Source organism: Dipodomys merriami, unplaced genomic scaffold, assembly GCF_024711535.1.
Source record: "Dipodomys merriami isolate MVZ:Mamm:240054 unplaced genomic scaffold, mDipMer1.0.p SCAF_782, whole genome shotgun sequence".
Lineage (NCBI taxonomy): Eukaryota > Metazoa > Chordata > Mammalia > Rodentia > Heteromyidae > Dipodomys > Dipodomys merriami.
The window spans coordinates 272866-291772 of NW_027206382.1; the positions used below are offsets into that span (position 1 = coordinate 272866).

Below are 18907 nucleotides of genomic sequence, written 5' to 3' on the forward strand. Positions count from 1 at the left end.
CTCTTAGCTCTTGCGTGATTTCCAACTAATCACAGATTCTTGGCTTCAAGTCTAGTGAAGGTGAAGGACTATAAATCCTTCCCCACTGCTACATCTTCATGGTTTCTCTTTTAAAACTCTTTTATTTGGATGTGGAATTTATTTTCATGTCTTCATTCAATCCATTCTAAATTGTAGTGAGCTAAATAGGCTCTGTAAAATCACTTTAGGTAGCAAAAATATTAAGACAATATATCAAAAAGTTTGGCCTCCCTCCACTGCTGAAGCCAATATGCTTAGCTAGGGCTTCTAAGAACGCGTTTTCTTGACTTTTCAATTTGCTCAATTCTTTTCTGATCCCAAAACTTTTTGGCTTATGTAATAAGAGAAGTCTTCACTATCTCGTTAATAAGGATATTATATTTTTGAGCTACTAAGAAATGTGAAATCATTGGTTTCAAGTATCCAATCAGGTTTTTTTCTGTAGTTCAGTGCTTCACATGCAAAGACATTGTAGAATGTATTACAAACATTTTTGAGTGCACTTTTTCCCTAAATATTTTGACCCAAATTATCTTTTTCAGAGAATTACTGTTTGGTAATTAAAGTCAATACACAAATTTTGATTATTTTTTAAGAACGTTGAATTTAAATTCCACTACAACCTTGTTTCACACAGTGAGTAGATTTCCTGGGTAAGGACAATTCTCAAGGGAACCTACAGGTCTTATACCAAGGGTTCTGAGGTTTGTTTGTTTAGTATGAACATGAGCCATCTTCACCCACTTTGCTCCCTCTCAGTTAAGTCTCCATTGATTATTTTGCATGAAAGCCTATTTTCCCAAGAAATTTTAAATTTTCCTAATAGGCTAAGTTGTTAAAAAGTTTGAACAAATTAAAATTTACCTGTCAGTTTTGGGGGGTGTGCAGACGTGGGGCCTGAACTCTGGGCCTGGGCGCTGTAGCTCAGCTCTTCAGCTCAAGGCTAGCGCTCTACCACCTGATCCACAGCACCACTTCCGGCTTTTTTTTCTTTTTGCTTATGTGGTGCTGAGGAATCGAACCCAGGGCCTCAGGCATGCAGGGCAAGCACTCTTACCACTGAGCCACCTTCCCAGCCAAACCTGTCATAATTTTAAAACTCTTTTGAAATTCCTTTATTAGAACCACAAGTTCATCAATCCTAACTCCACCTTTAATATCAAAAACAGTTAACATGTTGTTTTCATGATATAGTGTCCATGAAACTATTTTCCAGTGGCTTTGTTATGCATATATATAGCCTTATAATCTGATGATAAGCAAAATGAACTCCAAGATATGGAAACATAGAGTATTATTTGCGATTGTTGTTTTTAATGTACTATGTGATTTCCATTTTCTTTTGGGGTTTTCCCCTATGCTTTTTTCCCTGCTGTATTTGATTTTGGTAGCCTGTGTATTGTGTATATATTTACCTTAATTAGGGAAGGGACGAGGAAGAACAAAATGGTGAGACAAAGGACAAAGGCAAACCAATGCAATAGCAATACTCATAAGACAATATGTTGGAAATGTACATTACAACTTGTGAGGGGTACTGGGGTCAAGGAAAACTGTGAAGAAAATGAGGGAAGGGGTAACAAGTTTGAAAAGTTATGTATTCACTACCTTAAAGTTACTGTAAACACACTGTACATCACTTTGACAATAAAATTAAATTTAAAAAATAAGCTGCATGAAATAAAATTTCACTGTATTGGTAAAGTACATAGTACTCTTTATGTAGTAACTTTTTAAAATTCCATACTTTTGGTGTCTAATTTGAATTAATTACCCCTTTTTAATCAGAGGACCATCAACTTGAATGCTATCCGACTAGACAATATTTTCACAATATACTTACCAATATTTTGAAAAAAGAATAAATATAGTACTTTCTCATACTAAAAGTGAAAACAGTTTAATTCTATGGAAACAAATAACTTGAAAAAGTAAATAAGTTGTTAAGAAGACAGAATATATGTGTTTGTCAACATTCCAATGACTAGTAATTACTCATTTTCAAATTCTGAAGATTCCATACCTGAGAGATTCAAAACAATACCGGCTTACATGTTATGTAATTTTGCAATAGATGCATTTTCCAATGGGGTGTTACAGATTGAGAGACAACAGAAAAATAACCATGTTCTGGTAGAGGATAAAACTATGTAGCATCGGTAATAATTAATTCTTCAAGATTAAGCAATTGTTTATCACAATAAGCTATTATTTTTATGACCACCAATACCAATATTTATGATATAGAGTCATCCTAGTCCAAAATTCTCCAACTTTTAGGGTGCATCTCAAACTTCCCTTAATTCATATGATGAATAGCTTATCTCTTTTGTGAAAAAATACAACTCTGCTAATGTGATGCGATTCATGTTCTGGTAAGAACACCACAAAAAACTGGGTTGCATCATTTTCCCCCCACTGGTATTTTTGAGATCAGAACATTTGCAAATATTACTTATATTTATAATTTTTAGCTATTATATAAATTCTGGATGCTAAGATTGGAAGATTACAGTTGAAAGCCCACCCAGGCAAGAATATTTCCTAGATTCTTATCTCCAATAAACTTCTCAGCAAAAGCCAGATGCAAGTGGCACTGAGGTTGAAGTGGTAGGGCACGAGCCTTGAGCATAAACAGGCTCAGAGACAGTGTCCAGGCCCAGAGTAAAAGCCCTAGGACAAACCAATAAAACAAAAACAAAAATAAAATCAAACCCCAAACGTAACATTTTTCTCACTGTATACAGTAGCAAATAATTAAGGAAATTGCTTCCTGTGTTACATACAGGTAGAAGAAAGAAGATGTCACACGATTATACTCTTCATACCATGTTATACCAAAGACTCCAAAAAATTCTCTTATTCTAAATTCATAAATTAATGTCATCAATTTGTTGGCAACTCTGTCTACAACATTCACATTATCATTTCATACATGAACTGTTGGAATTATCTATTAACTAAGTTTTTGAAAGAATATTCTAGGCACATAGAATGCAAAATCATTTGTGAATGTCAATTAAACCCTCTACTTAAAAACAATTTTGTAGAATCCTATAGAATATAAAATTACAAACAAAACCAAAATATTTTAAATCTAAATTCTAATTTAGCAAGATCTTCAAAATCCTTCATTAGACGAACTTTGCTATTTTTCCAAGCTTAAGCTTGTGTAATTCTTCATCATTTCTTTGGGTTACAACAGAATGATGATAACTTATTTTTTCAAATTTTGGATGGGAATCACGAGTCATTTTGCATCTAGGAATGTTCTGTAATGAAGAGAGAATTTAAAACACAAGTGAGGATTAAGTATGAGTTGCATTTCAACAGGAAATTTGACTTCTCAAAACATAATGACAAAATTAGCCCAAATGTCCAACTATGTATTCCTTTCTTGTTTGTTTTGTTTTATTAAGACAAAATTATACACCTTGGTCCAGGGAAGGTATCAATATGTAATTCCATTCTCTAATCTCCTGTCTTAATCTCAGTGCTAGAATTCTAAGCTTGTATCACATTGCCCTGCCATAGTTTCTTGGTTTATTTAATCTAGATATAGACTACCAATTCTGAACTTCTCCAGTGATATTATACACCAGAGTGACTGCTTAAACTTTATCTACTATTTTCAAAGATGTTCTAACATTTGATACAGGATATGAACATTTTCAGATGCACCTGCCAGATCTCTGATTCATTCCTCCATGGATCTGATCCCTTTAATAATGATTATTGATTCTTACTATCTCTGTTATACCAATGTTATATTCTCAAACTTATTTGAAGGAAGTTCATTTGAGGACTTTCAAATATTAAAAATTATCACTTGATTCTAGTCTTGTTCAGGATATATATTTATTGTTTTGTAACTTTTCTACACATTCTGAGAGTTGTTTCATTTGTGTATTTGTGTGTGCATATATAAGTGCCTCTGGGTGTATGTGTATGTCTGTATGAATATATGCAAAAGCCTCAAGCTTTTATTAAGCAATCTTGCTCATGACTGATATTCCATCAATTGAGCCATTCTTCCAATCCAGATTTTGACTGCTTAATTTTATATACTGTTGCAAAGAGTGTTCTGCCCAGGCTGGATGCCAATAGAACTTCCCAGACTCCTTTACATTCTTAGGTTTTATTTCTCCAGGAGTATCAACTTTTAAACGACAAACATTTTTGTGAGAGTAATGTCTAAGCTGTAGCCCATATTTTTAACTCAAGAATTCTTTTTTTTTGTTTTGGTGGGGTGTCTGGTCATGGTGCCTGAACTCTGGTCCTGGGCTCTGTCCCTCAGCAATTCAGCTCACGGCTAGCCCTCTACCACTTGAGTCACAGCGCCAATTTTGGCTTTTTTCTTTTTTGCTTAAGTGGTACTGAGGAATCGAATCAAGGGCCTCATGCATGCGAGGCAAGCTCTGTACCTCTGAGACACCTTTCAGCCCTAACTAAAGAATTCTTATAAAGATAGATGAACAGACACATTACACATCTTGAGTGTACACTGTTAGGAATGTGATCATAAGCTGGGTTATGGTGGGATATGAGGATTGAGGTTCAAAACCAGCTCCGGTAGGAAAGTCCCAGCGATTCTTTTCTCAAATTAACTAAAAGAAAACTGGAATTGGCACTGTGGATCAAGTGGTAGAGCATTAGCTTGAGCTGAATAGCAGAGAGACTGCTCGCAGGCCCAGAGTTCAAGTCCCAAGATCACCGCCAACAAATATATATATATATATATATATATATATATATATATATATATATGTGTGTGTGTGTGTGTGTGTGTGTGTGTGTGTGTGTGTGTGTGTGTGTTTGTGTCTGTGTGTCTGTGTGTCTGTGTGTGTGTGTAAAGAAAAAAAAGAAATGAGATCTTAGACACCAGTTTATTGCTAGCATAATCCCTGCTCTCACAAGATGGACATTTTTCCAATTAAATCCATGCTTTTATATCTGACTTTCATTGAAAACAGAATTATTCTTCCATTGTACTTTCTACAAAGTTGCATGATTAGCAAGCATGATTTAGAATGGGAGTGGCCTCATACTTCATGTTCCACATAGGGTTCTTGCTTTCTGTATATCACTCTCATAAATCTACATACTGGACTTGGCTTTATTGTTTCAATGTTGCTTATTTGTAGTCTTCTATACTGTATGTAACCCTTATACTTAAACACAGAACTTCTCTTTCTCCTATTATTGCTATTGTTTCCTTACTGTTAGCTCATGCACACTTGGGAAATAATGAACAGCTCGTACAGTCACAAAAAGAATGTTCTGAAAACCTTCTTCCTATTTAAAATTCGCCTTAACTTACAGAGAACTTACAAAGTTTGAACTCAATGTACTCATGTATAATATATTTATAAGCAATATAAATTTCATATTTTCTCTTTACTAAATTTTCTCTGAAATACGTTTTACCTCAGGTCCATAGGTGTTCTAGTCTTCTTGCAGTGAAGCCAGAAAACATTCACTATACCTCAAGCAGCACCATCGATTGTTACTGGAAGTAACTGTTACTGGATGTGGAAACTGACCCCAGGAGAGGAATGGAACATAGAGGAAAAACAAAGTTCAAGTTACCTTGTGCTTTCCTTTTTACTGTACAAGAAAAGTATCCCAAGGCTTGAAGGAAACTCTGTCCCTGGCTTTTTGAGTGTGTTCTTTACTCATATAATTTTTTTCTGTGAACTTCTAGTTCATAGTGTTACAAAAAGAAATAATGTACCATTTGAAGGCCAGTATAAAACAAAAGGAAATAACATTGTTTTAAAAGTGTTCTCCTGCAAAGCAACAAAGACATAGAGGGTTTAAAGTGTCTTATAGATGGATATTTCACCCCTGAGATGATTCTCGATGCAGGAGTCAGTTATCAATTCCTTTGATCTGGTTCTGAGTTCTGCAGAGCAACAAGGATTCCAAAAAAGCAGGATCCAGTCAATATGATCAGCAAAAGAAGACTCTACTCTGACCAGTTCACCTTTAAGGAGGGCCCCAAAGAAAAATCTGGGATTTTTATTTGCTTGTTTGTTTAGTTTGTGCTAGTCCTGGGGCTTGAACCCAGAGGCTGGATCCTGTCCCTGGATCCTGCCCACCTACCCCAAAAGCTAGTAATCTACTGTTTGAGCCAAAACTCCACTTCTGGTTTTTTGGTGTTCAATTTGCGATAAGAGTTTGACATACTCTCCTGCCTGGTTTGGCTTTGAATTAAGATAGTAAGAAAGCTAAGTGACATCAACTGTATAGACTTCTCTTTTGAAACAAAAAATATTAGACGAAGTTTATTGTAAAGCTAGTATTTGACAATTTTTAAAGGAAGACAATATGTCTAGCAAAGAAGCCATAACTTAAATAACTCAGCAAAAGTAGGTGCACTGAATCATTTTGAGATTATTTTTTCTGCTTGGGAAGATTATTGATCTTGTCCTTCCTTTTGGGGAAACTTAAGGTAATATTTGCACTTTTTGTTGGTTGTGGGGCTTGAATTCTGATCCTGGGCTCACTCCCACAGCTCTTCAGCTCAAATTGAGTGCTCTACCGCTTAAGCTACAGCACCACTTCTGGGTTTCAGGTGGTTAATTGAATATAAGTGTCTCATGGACATTCCTGACCAGGCTGGCTTTGATCCACAATTCTCTGGTTTCCTGAATAGCTAGGATTCCAGGCGTGATCCACCAGCACCCAGCTCATATTTGCATTTATGTGCACTGAATGACACTATGTAGACAAATAATGGAAATTTGAATCAAATGATGGCATTGCAGCTTTTCAGAAAATTTGAGGTAACAATAAATATGTCCTCCTTTTCCATGTTGTTTCATTAATGACTCATGAGCTATGGGACCCTTAGTTAGCATTCTCTGCCGTCTGTGTAGGTGTATTTAGTATCAGGAAATGTTCAAAGAGAAATGTAGAAAGACTGAGATTTTTAGAAAGCAAAGAAGTTAAGGTAAGAAAAAACAGCACAGAAGGAGATACATGTATTACACAGAGATTAAGAAGTAGCCTAAGAGATTTAGAATGCTAAAGGTAATGCGGAATAAGACTAGTTGATAACTACTTGTTCAATAACCAAAAATGGTTCTCTATAAACGTTTCTGGTATACGTTAGTAACTATCATTTATTCATTACCTCTGGAGTTATTCCTTCTCTTCTGTCACAACTGTTAATTTGCCTCTGCAGTTGTGGTGCCATGAATAAACAAAAAGATTTCCAAATCTCACTTAGACTACCCTTCTCATTGTGATTAGCAGAGACCATTCAAAAACCTGGAATCTTTGAATTTCCAGAATTAATCTTCACCTGACATCTAAGCACATTCAAGATATTAATTGCTCTGACCTAATGAACAAAACTTTTTTTCAACACAATATCCTAATATAAGAAAAAGTACATGAATTATGGACTATTGTCAGGTGTCAGTATGGCAGGAGCAATTACATATTCCAAGTAGGGGTTCTTTATTTTGCATTTACTAATTAAATGTTTTTTGCTTTGGGTTTTTTTTTTCCTTTTTTGCTCAAGGCAATCACTGTACCACTTGAGGCACAGCACCATTTCCAGTGTTTTTCTGTTTATGTGGTACTGAGGAATTGAATTCAGGGTTTCATGCATGCTAGGCAATCATCATATCATGAAGCCACATTCCCAGATCCCTAAATGACTTTCTTAAGTTAACATTACATTTTCATTCTGTAACTATGTACCATAATATTGGCCAGGTGCTAGAAAATAATGTAGAAAAGAATACAATATAAAAAATCCAGTAAGGCTAGATGGAAAATGAATAACCCTGACAGTCTTGCAAGGGCTCAGAGGGCTGGTCTCATGGACATGTATCAACATGCTGAACGAGACAGCTCCCTACCCACAGCCCAACTCCAGAATGAGTGGGCCATGTTGGGTTCCAGCTACCTGGGGACGTTGGCCCACCTCCTACAGCACCCATTCTACCCGTTCCTGAGAGCTACAGTGAGAGAGAGAGAGAGAGAGAGAGAGAGAGAGAGAGAGAGAGAGAGAGAGAGAGAGAGAGAGAGAGAGAGAGGGAGAGGGAGAGAGGAAGAGAGGGAGGGAGGGAGAGTTGGTGATAGGGAGAGAGGGAGAGAGGGGGAGAGGGAGAGAGGGAGAGAGAGAAAATCAGAATTACACTTAAATCAGGTGCCAGTGGCATAAAACTCTAATCCTAACTACACTGGAGGCTGAGATATGAGGATCATGGTTCATAGACAGCCCTGGAGGAACGTGTTTGAGAATCTTATCTCCAAAGAACCACCAGAAAACTGGAAGTGACACTGTGGGATCAAGTGATAAAGCACAAGCCTTGAGCTGAGGAGCTCGGGAACAATGCCCAATCCTAGAGTTCAAGAACCACGATTGAAAGAAGTGGACTTCCCACCACAAGAACTGGACTGAATAGCACCCATTGTCCTAGGGAGCATGGTAGAGAAGTCAGGCCGAGCTTCCTGTGAACTTGAGGTCATAAGTAGGTCATCTGGCTTCTCTTTGCCTCAGATTCCCCAGCTGCAAAACTGAACAAAGTGAAGGATCCCCTTCCTCATTGGGATAGGGTAGTAATGAAAGAGAGCCATGTTTTGGTTCATAATCCCACACCTGTTGCATGATTAATAACAGGCCCCACCTGAGCCCTTTCTGGTATCTTCCTGTCATATGCTCACAGAATTGCTAAAACCTTATCTGAAGGCCATTCCCTCTCTTTTCCAGAGATCGCTCTGTATAAATCCCTTGTTTCCTCACAACTGTCCTGTGAGGAGACTGAGGTCCAATGGTTGAGGCCCTACAAAGAGCTTCACGTGTGGTCAAGAATCCACTGCTATGGACTGAGTTTAGGATAATCCATGTTAACCGATGACTGAGCATGACACCACATGTCTACCATCCCAATTACAGAGGACCAGGCCTGGTGGAGCATACCTTTCACAGGAGGACCGTGATGCAGCCCAGCCTGAGCATATTTGTAATTTCTATCTCAGAAATCCTCAAGACAGAAAGGTGGCTCATCAGCGCCATGGAGAGGAAACAAGCAGGGTGGACATGGTGCCCCCAGAGGGGTGTTTGACCCAGGGTATGTTGTTGTTGGGACAGAAACTCACCTGTGCTGCTGGGAGAAGCTGTTGGCAGCTGCTCCAATTGGGGCAGCAGCAATGGAGGCAGCATCGCGGACACATGGGCCCAGAGCAGAAGACTAGGGGCAGGGACCAGGTCGGGGATTTAGGCCTGCTGGCAGCACAGCCTTTCCTGAGGTTTGAAACCTGGCACCGTGTGAAGGGAGGGGAGGGGCCAGGTGGGGTGCGAGCATCAGTTTTCTACTATACTCCAAAGTCACCTCGAGTCTATTCCTCAGGACTCAGCCCCTTCTACCTTCTTGAACTGCTGGTAGTGGTGTAAACTAACAGAGGGAATCCCAGTGCTACCTGGCAACATGGAATGTGGGCGTGGCCACCATTCTTGTATCCCATTGGTCAGAAAGAAGCATGAAAGAATGGGGGTGTGGCCAGAATCCTGTGAAGCAAGCAGCATGGGCGGAGTCAAGATGACAGTGGTTCTCCCAGCCTTTTTCCCAGGAAATTCTCTCCAATTCAGTTGGAGAGAAGAGGGTGACCTGCTTTAACTGGATGGCTACACAGATTGCTGTATAGTTCTGTTTGTTGCCAGTCCCAGACTTTGAACTTAGGATCTGGGCACAGTTCATGAGCTGCTTTTGCTCAAGGCAGGTCCTCTACACTAGAACCACAAGGTTTCTGGCTTTGTTGGCACTGAAGTTGGACAGGGGTCTCAAGGATTTTCCTGCTTAGGGTGACTTTGACCATGATCCTCTATTCACAGCCTTGTAAGTATCAAGAAGGACTGCTGAGATCCACTGGTGCCTGCCTAATCATTGGCCTTGTTGATGTTCTTGGACAGACTGGTGAGTTCCCGATCCTCGGGTTGAAGTGGTGGGAGCTGGAGCCCACAATTCAAATCCTGGTCGTGCCACCTCCAAATGGTAGGAGATCCTAAGAAACTTGTTCCTATCCATATGATTACCAATGTAATGTGATGTAAGTCATGATTGAATGAACAGTTCTTGAATGATTCTAGGATAAAATTATACACACTTATATTACACGACACTGATTGATTTTAGTTAATATTTTATTAAGCATTTAAGCAATCACATTCATCAAATGGAGGCATAATGAAATACCTAAGAATTGGGCCTCAAATACTATAAAGGTGAGTTTTTTCTACCAGGACTGGGATTGGAACTCATAGTCTGGGTACCTCTGTTGCACTGTGTGGGAAGGGGAAGCTTGCTTCCTTAAAGTCAAAAAATTCAAGTTTGTTCCTTAGGCTTGAAAATGATCACCAGCACTAGAAAACACCCTATTCATGTACAATTTACATATATGTTTTATATTCTTATACATATGTTGACTCTGTATTGCATTCAGTGTAGTTATTTTATTTTTTGTTTTATTCATGTATTGACCATTTATTGTATTGACTATTATAGCACATAAAACATTGACTACATAGGATATAGGTCTACAGATGTATTCCACTTCATACCTGACACACAGAAGATGCACAGTAAAGGAATCCATGTGTCACCATCATCCTCTTACTCCACGATTCATTGTTTGGGAGTACTGACATCTGAACTCATGGCCTACAAGGCCAAATTCTTGAATGGGTGAGTGCAAACATGCCATCCTGGGGGAAATTGAGGTGCAGGTTGTTCCCAGGACCTGAGAACCCCTGGGGTTAATCAAAGAAGAACAGATTGACATGTAGATGGCATATATGTGTGTGTGTGTGTGTGTGTTTATAGAGTGCCAGAGATGTTTATACATTATTCAGTTATATAGACTATATTCCTACCAATTCCTGCGTATTTATTATGCGTCCATGTAATTAATGTTATTGTTTTCATCCTTAAAATATTAATGAAAGCACTCAGTGTCCTGAAATTATTGTGTTCCTGTAAGTAATAATTTTCTTTTAATGCTTCATAAATATTAAATAAAATCAATCAGCCTTCTGAAATGATGCTGTATAATTTTATAGGATCATCATTCACGATCAACTCATTCAACTGTGACATTGACAAAATTCCAGTGTTATGCCTTTGGATGGGAACCAGTTTCTTAGTACTTCCTGCCATTGGTTGGTGTCAGTATGGGGATTTGAAATGAGGGCCTATGTTGCCACGTGGGCCTATGGCTTTCTTGATTGTCTGCCAGCCTTCAGAAATGCAAGGTGAAGTACCCTTTGCAACAGTGTCATTCAGACCCAGTAGGGTCACTGTGCAAAGGAAGAAAATATAAAAGGCCACATTTTTTCTGTGCATTGTTTTCCTTGCAACACGTGGGGGTGTAGAATCCCAGAAGCACCTGTGTGTCCAGTGGCTGCACCCCATCCTAGTGTGATCAAAGCTGAGGCAGTGTTGCCACGACCTGAGTTCAAGACCCATGCTGAGAAAAAAATTAACTCCCTGGCATGCAATTCACACAGTTTATTCTTACAGGCTTTGGATTGTAACTCAGGTTCTGGGTAAATCTGCAGCAATGTGCATAAAGGGGAAGATCACCTTTCATGAAAATAAAAAAGTCAGGTCTGTTCACTAGTCCTGAATTCAAGATCCAGACCAGGAAATCATACTATTTCTATATATTGTAAAAATAGGATTTATACTTACCTATAGATGTTCAGTCCATACATGTTTGGTGGGGTTGTTCCTTGTATCTTCTGTTTTATTCATTTATGTACTCAATGTGTTCATTACATTGATGACAACCTATCACAGAACATCTAGATTTGTAGAAATGTTCTCTCTCATGCCTTACCCCCAGGATTCTCAGAGAAAAGGAAAAAAAGTTTCACACTCTCCTTCTTACTCCACGATCCACTTGTTGATAGTGCTGGTATCTGAACTCAGGGCAGAGCAAAACAAATTGGCCAATCATTCAAGGTGATCATATGAACCTGTGAGCAACTAAGGAGTGTGGCCAATCCCAGAATCTGACATTGATCCCCAGGGTGGTCCACTATAGTCAGAAATTCATAATTTAAACAAAGGATCTATATTGACATATATGTTTGGTTAGCATCTTGGGTTCAGTGCATTTATTCTCCTTATTTTGTCTCTAATTCATGGAGGTATTGTGTATTTTAATAAGTATGGTGACTGCTATGACAGTGCTGACATGGATGAGAACCCGTTACTGTAAGGTCCTCTCCTAGATGGCGAGCAGACTCCACCCTCCTCGCAGCAAAGTCTCCACCCAGTACCTGCGTTACCTAGGCAACTGGGACACCGGGAAGAGGTCACATCTGCATCCACTGAGGTCACATCTGAATTTGATGTGGCCACACCTTGCCCCACCAATACCCTACATAAGGGCTAGCCCAGGCCCAGACTTTCCCTTTTTTCTCTTTCTGTTCTTTCTAGCTCTTGCTGCTCTTTTCTTGCTCTCTTGCTCTCTTGCTCTCTCTCTTTCCCAGCCACGTGGAGTGCCAACCTTGCCTGGTCCCAGCAGGTCTACCCCTTACCTGAATACCACGTGAGTCCTACTGTTCTTACCCCTCTCTCTGCTCTTTTCTCTCTCTTTCCTCTCTTCCTAGCTTTCTCTCATTCCCAGGCCTTTCCCAGCCACGTGGAGTGCCAACCTTGCCTGGTCCCAGCAGGTCTACTGAATAAACCTACCCCTTATCTGAATACCACATGCGTGCTGGTGCTGTTCTTACTCGGCTACCTCTTTTTAAAAACCTAACAGTTACCAAGGTTACAGTGTTGTCCATGCACTCTCCATCATATTTGTGACCCAGGACTTTCACAGGAGAGGATAAAAGTCACAACGACTGGCTTCTGACATCAGTATGAATCTTTTGTCAGTGCTGGGATTTTTAGTTTCTGACATCAATATGAATCTTTTGTCAGTGCTGGGATTTTTAGCTCAGGTCTGGGTAATTCTGTTGCACTGTGGAAGAAGGGGAAGCTCACCATCTTTGAAGAGTAGAATGTCAGGCCTGTTGCAGGGCCTGATTTGAAGCCCCAGCACTGGACAAAATAACAAGCCCACCTTTTTAAAACATAAGATTTTTCTTTACTTACAGGTGTGGTATGCATCTTGCATTCAGTGTAGTTATTCTTTCTATTTTGTGTCTTTTTCATGGATGTATTGTGTATTTTATTGTGTATGGGGTGACAGATATAACTGTGCTGACATGGATGACAACCTATTCCCATGGCTAAGAGTAGCCTATATAGCATTCCCCATCCTCAATGAGACCCAGGACATTCACAGGACAGGAAAACCTGTGCCACCTTAGGCTTCTCACATCAAAATAAATCGTTTGGTAGTGCAGGAATTTGAACTCAAACCTAGCAGGCCCAATTGGTGAATGGGTCATGGTGAGCACATCAGGCTTTGAGCCACTAAGGAACTAGGCCATTCCTGGGACCTGAGATGGAGCCCTGGTGGGGGCCAATATAGTCATAAATTCATAATTAAATAGAGGATCTATATTTCCAAACATGGGTGGGCGGCATCTTGCATTTGGTGTAGTCATTCTCTTTGTTTTGTGTCTTATTCATTGATGTATTGTGTATTTCCTTGAGTATAGGATGACAAAAATAACTGTGGTGAACTGGATGACAACCTATTCCCATGAGTATAGAGTTGCATATACATTCTCCTTCCTAGCTGAGCCCCAGAACTTGCACAGTACAGGAAAACAAGTGCAAAGACTGGCTTCTTACATCAGGGTGAATTTTTGGCAGTGCTGGGACTCAAACTTTGGGCCTGGGAGGCCAAACTGCCCAATGGGTCCACGTGATCACACCAGACTGTGAGCCACTAAGGAGCTGGGCCATTCCCAGGAACTGAGATCGAGCCCCAGGGAGGCCAACATAGTCCTCAATGATCATTGAAACATGGGATGTATATTCACATCCGTGTGTGGACTGCATCGTTCATTGAGTGTAGGTATTCTCTTTATTTTGTATGCTATTCATGGGTGTATTGTGTATTTTCTTGAGTATATGATGACAGGAATAACTGGGCTGACATGGATAACAACTTATTCCCAAGGCCACAGGGTGGATCAAGCATTGTCCATCCTAGCTGAGATCCAGGACTTGCACAGAAAGAAAACAGGTGCAATGATTGACTTCTGACATCAAGATAAATATTTTGGCAGGGCAGGGAATCTGAACTCGGTGCCTAGCAGGACCAACTGGCGAATTTGTCCACATGAGCACACCAGCCTTTGGAACCTGCGATTGAGCCCCCCTCCCAGGGGAGAGCAGTGAGCACAGCAGTCATCCATTCATAAGCTGAAGGTAGTATGCATGTATAGAGTAGGAGAGATGGTAACCTGTGGTGGAATCCAATCTGTGTGAATACAGATTCTTGGATCTTTACTGATGCCTCCATTTCATGACTGTGATGATTATTGTCATGCTTCATCAACTTCTTTACAAATAATCGATACTCCATGAGTCTTGCCTATCATTTCCTACTTGCATCATGCACAAACTACTCATTCAAGGATGAGATCAATCACATTCCATGACTCTTCCCAGGCCAGAAACTAGTACCTCAAGATCTCCCGCCATTCCCTCCACATAGGGGGACTGAATTCAAGCCTCAGGCATAGAAAAGATTCTCCGTATATAATTTTTGGGGGGGCCACTTGTGGGCCTAAACTCTGGGCCTGGGCGCTGTCCCTCAGTTCATCATCTCAAGGTTAGTGCTCTACCACTTGAGCCACAGCGCCACTGCCGGCTTTTTTTTCTGCTTATGTGGTGCTGAGGAATTGAGCCCAGGGCCTCATGCATGCAAGGCAGGAGCTCTACCACTGAGCCACCTTCCCAGCCCTCCTTATATATATTTTAAAGATAGTATTTTTACTTCCTTACAGATGTTCAGTCCATATTGTGTTTGGTGTGGTTATTTATTTTATTTCTTGTGTCATTCATTTATTTAGAATTTATATTATTGACTCTGATGACACCTATAGCATTTATTACATTGTTTACATCCTGTCACATAAGATCTAGATGTTAGATGTGTTCTCAAGTATGCCTGGCAGTGCCAGGATCTGAACTTACTGCCTAGCAGGCCCAATTCATGATTGGGTGAGTTTGAGCATGGCAGCCTCTTGCCAATGAAGATGTCAAGTGGTTCCTAGGATCTGAGATCGACCACCAGGTTTGGCCAAAACAGGGATACATGGATAGGCAGACGGAGGTATACAAATAAATATACATATTTGTAAAGAGTTCCATAGCCGTCTATGTATGATAGAATGACACCCACTATGCTCCTACCAACTCTTAGGTATTTATTAAACCGCAATTGAAGGAATATTGCTCTTTTCATGCTTAATAAACTATTAATTAAGCTCAATCAGCATTCTAGGATTACTGCATCCAACTTTAGAGTAGACTGATGAATAAACTACTCTTTCAATCAGTATTCTTATGCATAAGAATGAGTCTCTTGTGATCTCCTGTGATTGAGGTCAGAACTACGATTTCACCCAGGGACTATGTTGACAGGTTGGCCTATGGCTTCATTGATAGCCTGCCAGCCACCAGCAATGGCAGTTCAGGTCCACTTTGCAGCTTTGTCATTCAGACCCAGGATGGTCACTGTTCAAAGAAAAACAATCATAAAACCCCAGCTCTCTGCAGCTCACCACTTTTTGTGCTTTCCAACGATTTTTTCTTCCTGAAAGCCCTCTTGGCCCAGGATCGGCCATGGGTCCAGAGACTGTACCCCAGCTGAGGCATATCCAAGCTGAAGTAGAATTTCCATGACCTGTGTTCAAGCCCCATGCTTGGCCAAAATCAATATATATATATACACACACATATGTATATGTATATATATGTATAATTATTTAACTAAATTAAAAAAATAAAGCTCCCTAGTTTGGAATTTCTGCAAGTTTTAATTTAAAGCCTGGGATTTGAACTCAGGGTCTTGGTAAATCTGTAGCAATGTGAGCGAAGAGTTGCCATTACTTGAGTTCAAGCCTTGTGCCAACCAAAAATGAAAAACTAAGTCAGTGACCTCAGCAGGGGGATGTAGTTGTGGAGATGGGAGGGAAGGGATGATAGGGGAAAAACACAGGAGGAGTAAACAATGCTCAATAGGAAATGTACTCATTACCTTGCTCCTGGAACTGTAACCCCTCTGTAGAACATTTTTACAATAAAAAACATACAAAAAAGGAGAAACAATGTAGTTCTTAGAGAAGCACTTTGGAAGTAAGGGCAGGATGTTTGAATAGCTGTACAAAACTCTACACTATTTTTTTAATGCTCAGTATGGAACTGAATAATCATAACTGCTTCCATTAAAAAAATTAAGTCACTGTCTTGGAACTGGGGCCAGTATTTCTGTCATTACTAGTTTTTGAGCTCACCATCCAGGTAACTCTTTTGTACCATGGGTGAATGTGAAGCTCATTGTCCTTGAGGAAAACAAATTCAGGATAGAGTTCCCAGGGCTTGAATGATGGCCCTGCAATGGAAGAAATATTTCTATACATGTGTAATACATGATATATACTTATATAAGTATGTTAATTTCAGATTATAATTTTATTATTGATTTTGTATTGTATTTTTCCTTGATTCATTTATTGATTGTTGTATTTAGTATTATTATACACATTATATTTTGCACATCTATTATAAAATTATACACAAAAATTTAAGACATTGACTCATTTTTCATTAACATTATATTAAGTGTTGAAACATAATACATAATTAAATGGAAACATTTGTCACAGTCTTCACATGTTTAGAGTCTCTCCCAAGTATGAGCTTTGAGTTCACGCACCAAGACTGGGCAAAAAAAATTGAGCCTGGTGAGACATATTCTTCTCGGACTCAGAGGAGGGCCGAGGTTATAGGTAAGAGGTAGGGTAGAGGGCAGTGCTGGTGGCTCACCCCTGTAAGCTACTCAGGAGGAAGGATCCTAATTGCAAGCGGAAAAGTCAATTTAAGAAACTTTTCTCCAATTAAACACCCAAAAAGCCAGAAGAAGAGCTGTTGTTCAAGTAGTACAGTGCTAGCCTGGAGCACAAAACCTCAGGGATAGGATAGCATCCAGGCCCTGAATTCAAACTCCAGGATTGGCACACACACACACACACACACACACACACACACACACACACACACACACACACACACACACACACACACACACACACACACACACACACACACACACACCAATATAGAGCATTTGCCAGTCAGCCTGCACAAATTCCATGTCTAGCAACTCAATATTAAAAAAAAAAAGATGGAGAAGGGAAGGAAAGACTTTCTCCAGGATGTGATATACCCAGTGCCAAAATTTCACAGTAGTTCTAATATGTGGGTACAGGACAGAGAGCCTCAGGCAGAAAGTATAGCATGGGCAAAAGTCCTGAGGTGTGCTGTAGCGCAGGTGGTATGAATGGTATGAAGGTGTTATGGCTTCAGAAAAGTCTGGCAGGATATTCAAGTCTGGGTCAAAGTTGACTTGAGTCACAGAGCAGAGGGTGGGGTCCCAGAATAGCGCACTGGGGGACGATTAGCTTTTCTTTTCACCAAGGACCCAAAGCCATTTCCTGTAGCTGGAAACCTGTTTTTACAACTCCTGACCCTCAGGCCTCCTTTGAATGGAGGAGTCAGGGCAAACGCAGGGAAAAACTCCTGCTTTAGAAAAGCTTCTAGCCCAATTCCACCAGTGGCTCAGCCCCTGTAAATCCTAGCTACTCAGGAGACTGAGATATAGATCGAGGGTCAAGCGAGCTCAGGAGAGGACGTTAATGAGACACTTCTTGGCAATTAACTACCAAAATCTAGAAATGGAGCTGTGGCACAAATGATAAAGTGGTAACCTTGAAGGAAAATTTTTAGAGACCAGAGCCCAGACCCTGAGTTCAAGCCCCAAAACTAGCACAGGAAAATTAAAGAAAAGATTTCAGGGGCTCCTATTCCACTGTGGTGTAAGGCCAGATCATCCAGGCACAGGTGGCTCACACCTGTCCTCCTAGCTCCTCAGGAGGCTGAGATGTGTGGATCACGTTTCAAATCCAGCCCAGGCAGGAAAGTCTGGGAGATTCCACTATGCTTAGATAGAATACAGAGTATTATGTTGATCCTCTTGTATTTGCTTAAATTCCATGTTTGAACTAAGAAATTATCTATTTTAGAAAAAGGGGGTTGCAAGAGGAAGACCCTACTGGTGTGAATACCTTTAATTCTAGCTACTCAGGAGGCTCAGATCTGTGTATTCAGGTTCAAAGCCAGCCCAGGGATTCTCTTCTGGGGTTGCTCAGCACCACACCCTGCTTCAGGTCTAGGGTTGTTCACCACCTTTGCCACCATGGGCTGCTTATGCAAACCAGTATGGAGAGGTGCCACACCCACTACGGGTCCAGAGTTGTTTGCTGCCACTGTTGATGAAACTGCTGCTGCCACAGCTGTTGCCACTACCCCAGCTGCTGCCACTGCCCCAGGATCAGTTGGGCCACTTATGCAAGCCAGGCACCCCACCACAAGTCAGGTGTTAACCACTGCTGTTGTCTCAGGTTAGGCTGGGCCACTTATGCAGGCCAGTATGGAGAGGCACAAACCACCACAGGTCTGGACTTGTTCACTGTAGCTGTCCCCACCTCAGCCACCGCTGCCGCCCCAGGCTGGTCTGGGCAAGTGCCAAGAGGCATTGTGCCCCAATTCTGGGTGGTTTGCCAGCACTGCCAGCTGCTGCTGCTGTTCCAGGTTAGGCTAGGCTATTTACACCAGCAGGACAGAGGTGCCACCCTGAGAGACTAGGGTCATTTGCCACTGTTGACAGCTGTTACTGC

The 18907-nt window shown here is 40.5% G+C and overlaps 1 long non-coding RNA gene across 1 annotated transcript; it reads right to left on the minus strand.

Moving 5' to 3' along the window:
- Positions 1-3156: 3156 nt before the first annotated feature.
- On the minus strand, positions 3157-9413 carry LOC138818850 (uncharacterized). The gene is made up of 3 exons (XR_011369234.1): positions 9139-9413; positions 5449-5559; positions 3157-3293 (listed from the first exon to the last, which is right to left on the minus strand). It is a non-coding gene; the product is annotated as an uncharacterized lncRNA (long non-coding RNA).
- Positions 9414-18907: the final 9494 nt, after the last annotated feature.